Genomic DNA, 9292 nt, shown 5'->3' with positions numbered 1-9292 from the left:
GTATATTCAGAGTACAAATTACCTGATGTATACTGCTTTTGTAAATGTTTCCTGATTAAATTAATGGTGTTTGGTTTAGCCTATAAATCCCCTAATGTTTTAAGACTTGGACACTTGTAGACAGCAGCAGGCACTTGTCCTTGACACTTTCAATGTAAACAGGGTAGCTCTCAGATTATCTGTGAGGGTCCTCGATTTGGAAATTAACTTCCTTATCAATTAATTGGTCTAGGACTCAGTTTCTTAGAAATCTAGACCTGTTATAAAGACTATCTGTTTTTCTGTCTTCCATTTTTCTATTAAAAGAACTGAGGAAATAACTAGGTGAATTCCATACAGTTAATTTAGGAAGTTACAGGCATTGTGAAGAGATAACAATAGTTTTGCTATGAATACTGAAAAACCTCCCATAGACTAATTTAAATAAAATTATTCTAACAACATTATGTAAATATTTATTCCAAAATTAACTAATTTTTTGCTGTATTCTTTTTCTTTGTATTATCTTGTAGTATATTTCACAGATGTTTTTATTTTCAGCAAGAGAACGTGCTAAAAATTGCTTTTGCAATCTATCATTATAGGACAACCACTTTACAACCATTGCTTTTTAATATGATTCTATAATCATATTTGATACTTCATATTTCTCCTAAATAGCATTGCTGTCAGGCACACAGTGTGATTCTTGGGGATTGTTCTGGCAGTGTTCTCAGGCACATTCTGTGACTCTTGGGAATGTCCTGTGCATGGCTAAGACTTGTACTCAATGACCCTTCTGGGTCCCTTGTAATTCAGAATGTTCTGTGATTCTGTAATAAGCTCATTTGGGAAATATGGCAGGCCTGACTTTTGTTTACAACCTCAAATTGTCTGTCAATGACTTTCAGACAGAGATGATCTTGTAAGAGTTGTGCTGCTGCTGGCAATTAACACCAGAACAAGTAGCTCTGAGTACTTCATATAGCACATAGCAAAAATAAACAATTTCAAGTGAAGGAATATAATGCATACCACCTTTCCTCTTCCCCTGCAATAGCCAGGTTAATTTTTACTCTATATTGGATGTCAAGCTCATGATGACACAAATAGAGTCAACTAAGGCTAGCGATGGAAGAATTTAAGCATGTATTCCTTCATAGATGTGATCAACATGTGAATTTATGACTCCAAAATATTTTTATTGCCTAACAGATTTCCTGTAGAAGGAATCTGATAATGCTAATATTTTAATGTTTTGTAATCAAGTTTTACTATGAAATTTTTCTCATTGTGATCAGCTGCTCAGTAAGCTACTCAGTAATCTTTTCCTAAGTTCCTGTGGAGTCTGCCTGCTGAGCCGAGTGCTCTAGACCTTTTGCACTACCATGTTCACATGCTGTGTTCTACCCCTTTAAACTGTACCTGTACCATTCATTGTTAAAACAACTCCATGTTGAATACTGGCAGTTCTTTACAGCCAGAATACAGAATAAAATCTCTTGTCTTCTTATTAGTTTTCATATTAGCTTAAAAATCTTCTTGCAACAGTTAATTCTGTTGCTCCTACTCCTATATTGATGAGCGCGGTTTCCTTAAATATAATCCAGAAATAGTCAATGTGATGTGAAGTTAGAAAGATAATGGAAATAAAGGTATTTCTTGTGTTTAAGGCATGGATTTTTGGTTGTTCTCTCTGGCTGCCTGTGTTCACACACACACAAACACACATGCTTTTAGGGTGTAGGACTGAATCTTTTATTGAATTTGTGTTGGCTAAAAAAAGGAAAAAATTAAGAAAAAACTAAAATTAACTAAAACAGGGAACACAGTGTGTTTTAAATAAATTGAAAACACATTTTTAGACAAAGGTTTTCTTGATTTGTTGCCTGAATTTGTTGAACGGCAACACTTTTTTGTACAAATTAAATTTACACAACAAAATAAATAGAGCACTTCAAAATAGTTTCCTTATTTTTTCTCCTCAGCTATTCTCAAAACCACTGACTATTGATACCAGCTCTAAAGTACACATACATAAAACCCATATGTTTTAATCAGTCTCTGAGATGTGTCTATCTCCTCAGACACCTGCATCACCATTTAAAGTATACAGTTTATGAACTGAGAAATCTCAAACTGCAGTGATCATTGGCATGTGAAAATTTCAGATAACACTCTGATGATTTAGTACTTCCTATGCTCCTCCATCTTCAGATTGTCAGGACCTGGTTGTATCCATATTTGAAGCTTTGAATTTTTTCATACTCAGAAAATGCTTTTAAAGATCTTGCAGTTCATATAGAAAGCTGAGTAGGTCACACAGACATTGAACTTTGTCCCATTAGGAATACAGGATCAGCTTTCAAGACCTGTCCTTAACATTGTGTCATTGTATGTGGCTGCAAAATGATGACCAGATAAAATTTTGAGATATATTACTCACAGGATGTTCAAGTGAAAGCAGTCCTAGAAGTGAAATGTGAATGTAGCAATGCTCTTTTTTTTTTAAAGTTTCTCTTAAGATTTTAATCTATTTTTCATTTAACAGCTCTGCCTAAATACTCTTGTGACATTGCTGGTTTTGACAGCTGTAGTAGATTAAGTTCTCCTTTATCACCCTCTCAACTCAGCCCCCTCCATTTCACTCCAGATTCCTTTCTTGTTAGGTAACCAAGTTACCAATTCCATCAACAATTATGTTCTATTTTTAATATTTTTAATATTTATTTACATAAACATTTACTGTGTGTTTCTTTACTCTTGAGGAAAAACCCTTAACACAGCAAGCACAGAATATTATATTAGTGTCTTTCCAGAATAATCACTGATTTTAAGTGGGGAAAATACAGCCTTTCCACCTTATATACAGGTCCCAAGTTAAATAAGACCCTACTTAGAGGAAAAATTACAATAAAACTTAGCCCACAAACACATTAATGCACAGCTACCACTGAGTATATTTCCTTGTGTTTTTCTTTATTTCTTCTGTAACATCCAAAAGAGTGATCCTCTCTGGGCCTCTGATGTAGGGTGATGCAGACCCTCAGGAGCAGGGCATTTCCATTTTATTACAGATTTTCTATCATGTTCAGAATATTCTCTAGCTCTTTGGATGTTTTCTTATGAATACATTCATTTTACAAGACCAAGCTAGTTCTCTTTAAACCTGCCCTTTTTGTTGCACTATTACAGGATGAATTTTTCTTCAAGTTTGTGGTATTTATGATACCTTCCATTTACATACTATTTTAACTTATGCTGTAGATTGAAGATATCTTTGTTATCTTTTACTGCCTACAAGTTTTTCCAAAATCATGGTATCTAGTATTCTGCATCTGTTTCCAAATACATTTAAAACATTTCCAACTGAGGGTTTACTCATCTTCTGTTGAGTGCTGGTTCATGGCTCCTATAAAGAATTTCTCTGAGGTAATGGACCTATTGCAATCTGTTGGTGCTTGAAAAAGGTCTGTTAGCAATTGGCAAATGAATATTGCATGAGTCACTGCTTTGCATAAAACAACAAACAATAAAACCCTTTTTTTTCTGTGTATCATTTTAATATACAGATCATTATGTTTTGAAAGATGATGAAGGACGGAAAGAGTTCAAAGCAGTATTATTTTCTGAGGTATCAGAGATGGAGGAAAATTCCTTTCTTTAGCAAAGGAGTGTGGAATTGTGCTATCTTCCTAAAAAAATTTAACCACTCTGAACTTTATAAGAGACTGTCTAGTTTACTCATGGTATGCAGCAAAACAAGTCCTGTCTAAAACAAATGGATATTCAAGATTATTCAAGAGGAAGATATACAGTCATCTCAGTCAGAGATTGTTAATTAATCAACTATTATGTAATCAAATGCTTGGATTTTATTTGTTTTATTTTTTACCATCCTCTTTAGCTATTACTTGATATTCTTCCAAACAAAATCCATGTAGGAAATAAGCATGGTATTCCAGAGGTAATTTGCTGTGTGTTAATAAGAAGCCTGCCTTTATTATTGTCCTGCTTCATTAGCTGAAATTTTAAGCAATAACTAACGTTAGAACATATTGTAATTCAGCCTCATTTATTTAATAGCCTCCATGGAAAATAAAGATGTATTTAGATAAACAGTTGAATGAAATGGCCTGGATAGTATCACCCTTGAATGACATCTGTCTGTCAAGCTCCTAGACTATTCAGGTTTCAGTCCCTCACCCAGGGAACCAGAAGAGACTTAATTGTTCTCCACATTCAGAAATCACTCATGCAATTATGCCAGTTGTACTGCATGATTAACCTTCTCACTCCTGAAGGCGTTTTATTCTGTAAAGCTATGCTGTACCCATGCAAGATTTGTAAGAGATGCATAAGCAGACCACGTTGTTTGGGGAAAGAGAAGGCAAGTATATAGTTATTTGAGGAAAAATTATCTCAGGCTCAGATGACTGACATAAAGAACAGTGACATGGAGCACACCGTCACCAGCTGTCCCAGATAAATATTTTGCACACATAGTGGTACTACATTAATATTGATGATGTATTGATATTTCCCACATTTGGTGTATAAATTAATGAACTACTGGAGCAAACAGCCAGAAGGAGTGGGATGATTTGTCACTCTGTAGCTTCCTCAATTTGCTATCTTCCCAAGGCTATACATTATCAAGAATAACAAATGGAATTCATATGGCTGCCCTATTAACATGCATTAGCTGTATCAGAGTGTGCTTCATGGTTTACTAGGGTCAGTTCAGGAGAGCCTCCATATCTTCAGGCAATCTTTCTCTTCCTTAAAGAGAACTAACAAATAATTAAGTCATCTCCAAAGAGAACACTTTTCAGTTTGCTTTTGGTTTCTTGTTAAATTGTACAACAAGTTCAACCAATTCACTTGGCCATGAAGTTTGTTTTGCTGTCCACCTTTGTCAAGTGGGTACCCCCTATAACACTTATATATAATTTGTATTTTCTAATTATGTTGTTTAGAAATACACTAGATTGTCTATCACTTTTGGTCAGAATGGACTTCCTGAATACTAGCGTAGCACTCAGTTCTTTTGGTTTTTAATAACCATAACCATGTGCTGGGTTTTTTGATTGTTTATTTTTTGTTTGTTTATTTTTTGTTTGTTTATTTTTTTGTTCATCTGTTTATAGATTCTATGCTACATAGTCACATTTACTGTACTAGGTGCTCCACAGAAGCATTGCAAGACAGGCCTTAGCTCAGTTTGTAATCTAGGGAAAAGATGGAGGAAGAGAGGGCTCCATCTTACCACACACATATACAGCTCAGAGTCACCTCAGAACATAAGACACTTGCTGCATTGCTAAACTACTAGAAGAAAATTTTTGAGTTAAACACTCATAACTTTTTACCCAAAATTATCAAGTGGTTGAAATATCTATTTTTTGTTTTGCTTTTTTATGTGGGTTTCAGGGATTTGTTAGGGGTTTTTTTTTGATTGTTTGGGGGTCTTGCAGTTTAATTAAGGAGATGGGGTTTGGTTGCTTGGTTTGGGGGATTTTTGGTGACCAACCCACTTTCTAATATTTAACTATAAAAATGAACTTATGTTTCACCTCTCTTAAGCAAGAGTTGGAAGAGTGATTGCTAATGGTTGAGCATCCTGTGGAGAATGAACCACACATATGTAATCAAGCTAAGCAATCTAGTATAGTTCTACTATTGGCTTGATTTAATTGTTTTTACAGACAGCTTATGGCTAATGAAGATTTTGTAATCATAAATGTTACCATGTAATTTGATGTCTGTGTGGAGCGTGTCAGATTTCTCTGTATTCTAGAGGCTTCTCTTATTCTGCTAAACATTTTCAGAGCTCATTAGCACATTGCTGCAGATATGATTACACTTTCAGTTGGCACAGCATTTTCTTGTTGATTGCAGGGTGGTAAACAGCTCCCTTTGGTGCCTTTTCCTCTCATCTGGAGCACAGAACCTAACTGCTGTGACCACTTATGTGACAAATTTGGCAGATCCAAGATCCCAGATGGAAAGCTCTCAAATTTGTGTTTCTAGTGTAGCATCTGGGTATATGATTGGCTTCCTGGCTGGCTCCTTACAAGATCTCCTGGGCTGCCTTTACATATTTTCCAGTTATAGCAGCTGCAGTTATACTAGGCTATTTGACAGGACCTCCTCATTTGCATCCTCTATTGAAGTCATAACTTCCTTTAATTATACCCCTCCCCAATTCCATTACCTAAATTTACCATATTGACCAGAGAGTTAGGTTATTTGAATCTGCAACTATTGTACTCCACTGTTGAGACTATGCCTGCCAGTTAAGGTCATATTTAATTCTCTGTTCTAGGGTAGTTCACAGGATTAATAATTTTAAATCTACAATAACTTCACTGAGACTAATATAGTTTTTCCAGGCTTGTGCTGATACCACTCTTTAATGTCTGGCTCTTCTATTGATCAGGGTTTGTTTTATTATCACCTTTTTAGAGATTTAGTTTTATTCTTTCCAGTAGTTGGTCATCCTGCTTTAATTGCATCTTATAAATGCTGACTGTTATCTATATCTATATTGTATTAAGGGCCACTGCATCACTGAATGTTTGGCTTTGCAGGTAACATATAAACCTGAAAACTTATCTCTCTTGCTTGCTAAAGATCTCACAGTATTGTTTTGCAAGAATAATATGTTACCATCAGTTTCTTGTATAAACTGCAGTTAGCTTAATTACATTCTGTCTCCCTAAATTCCTTCTGTAGTATCATTTTGGTAAGACATTTTTCACTTTCAGTCTTAAAACTGTTGTGCAACACTGCTTTATGCTGTTAAACATCTGCTGTATTCCACCCCAGTGGTGTCTGATTCACCGGTAGATGAAGAGCTCGCTCTGTGCCTGATGTATAATACACTTTGGTATCCTTTGGGATAAATGTAAATGCAAGGTGGTATAACAAATCTTCAGTCACAGAGGGCTTCGTGGTTGCCACTATGTTGCAAGTCATAGCATGTTGGAACATCATAGGCAGAGTGATGGAACAGTAGAATCAGCTTTTAAATGCATTTGACTTTAGGAAAAAATACTTTGTAGAAATAAGAATTATGGATGCAGTTGAACAGCTGTTATCCCAATGCTTGGAAGATTTTGCAAGATTTTCTGACAATACTGATTCTTACCATTCCCCTGACACAAAATGACTCTGGATGCTTCCTGAGAGAAGGAAGTGCCTTGCAAACCATGGAATAAAACAGATCTGTCCAAATCTGCCTTCTTCTGAATACCTGAAATTTCTGTGAGCAAACTGGGGACAGGAAGTGGTGTATCTCTAAGTATTACACTGGGATACTTCACGTTTTTAATTACTGCCACAACAGCAGTGGCTCAGAAACTGGTTAAGCAGTGTTATATCTATCTTGGTAATAAAAGGCAAAGATATTATGAGATGCTTGTTTGCCTTTGATTTTCATAAGTACTCTGAATTGGTGAACACCATTCTTAAACCATGACACTGAGCTTCACGGAGAATGCAATTTATTCCTTAGTCCATTGGAATGTAAGTCACACTAGCATGGTGAAAATCCTAGGTAAAAAACGTACCTGTAAATTTGGAAACAATCTGGGATATCATAGATACGCAGGAATGACAACAAATGGTTGGTATGTAGGAAGATGGAATTACTTATAAATTAAAAACCTCTACAATACAGTGAGACAAATCCATAAAGTCTAGTACTTATCAGAGACTATAGTTCATAAAGTTCTTTTGCTGCCCATTGAAATTTTGAGCAGTTTTGCTAGTGATGTATTTCAATTATAAATGAGAAACTTTACTCCAGCTGCTTGAATAAATATCCTGTCTTCCTTAAAACAGATCATAAATTAATTTCAACATTCTTGTGCACTCTATAGCCTACAGTGTAGGACTTGTAAATCTACACATATGTGTAGACTAGTTATGGCTTATGTGTCAGATGGGATCCAAAGAGAAAATAATGACAGCTTAAGTATTACTGGAAAGCCAATAATACACACACACACCACTATTTATGTTAAGATTCAAATATGCCTATTAAACTGTTGATTAAAGTAGCTCAGGAGATGCCATACAGAATGTTTGAGATAATAAATGCCAGAAAAACTATTGGTAGATGCAAAAAAACATGTAAGAGGAAGGGAGGGAAAAGCACTGCTAAGTGTTACTTTGTTCCCAAGCTTAATGCACAGCAGAACTAAATGCATTTTATTTGTTACAATGGCCAAGTCTTCTTTGTCTAGTACAATAAAATGCTGCATTTAAATATATGCTATGATGTAATATGCTATAAATGTATAATACATCAAGGAGAATCTAGACTCCGTAGGCTGTTCAAAAGATAATAGCCTTGATTTAAGGAATCCTTTTGTTCTCTTAAGCATTGCAGGAAAGGAAAGTAGGGAGAGAAACTACAGGAGCTTGGCAAAGACATTTTTCATTCTAGTTTTTAAGTCTTCCTTTTCCCTCTTCTTTAAATATACTGACAGACAGACACTATGACACATTGATCCATATGTTATTTTTTGTCAGCCAACATAAAAGGATGGGAATTTACTGATGATTAAATCTTCAAAAGTAGTACTGGTTTGGAAGTTCAGGTGGATTTGGTGCAGCTTATTTGAACCATTTGGACCTCATAGTTCTCTCTAATTAAAACTTAGAGTGAACTTTTTATTTTCTTCTGAGAACTCCAGTCCTTTCCTACTGAATATATGACAGGAAAAGTGGCTCTCATTTTCTCCCTAATTTTAAATAATTCTTATTGAACCAAGTTACTGTTATAGGAATAATAATATGTATAATGAGTAAATTTTATAACCTAAAGAATAGGACAAGAAACAAAGCTTTTATGTTTTAAAAGTTATTCCTAAACACATATATATTGACTATAGGAACTTAACAGGTTTTTTAAACTAATTAAATGTCCAAGAAGATATTATTTTCTTTATTATTTTTTCTGGCTTCCACCTAAGCACATCTATCCACACACAGAGATGAGCCTTGTATATACATTTCCTATTTTACATGAAAGAGAGAATGAAATTTTGTGGATCTGCTTTCTCTTTATCTCTCTGCCATTAGGCAGAAGGCACCTTGGGACCACTTACTTGCTAGTAATGATGGGAAGAAACCACAAGGTCCATGGAGAAAAGATAATGGAGTTGCAAACAGACATAACTTAAGAGATTGCATATCTTTATTAAAAAAACAACCCACATTCTTAATGTCTTATGGGCCTATAATTCATTATATAATGTACCTTGTCAAACAACTTTGTTGGATGTAATTCCTTCCCAAAGTG

This window comes from Passer montanus, unplaced genomic scaffold (assembly GCF_014805655.1).
Source record: "Passer montanus isolate IOZ18808 unplaced genomic scaffold, ASM1480565v1 scaffold75, whole genome shotgun sequence".
Classification (NCBI taxonomy): Eukaryota; Metazoa; Chordata; class Aves; order Passeriformes; family Passeridae; genus Passer; species Passer montanus.
The sequence above is the reverse complement of the archived record's forward strand: the minus strand, read 5'-3'. Positions refer to the sequence as shown.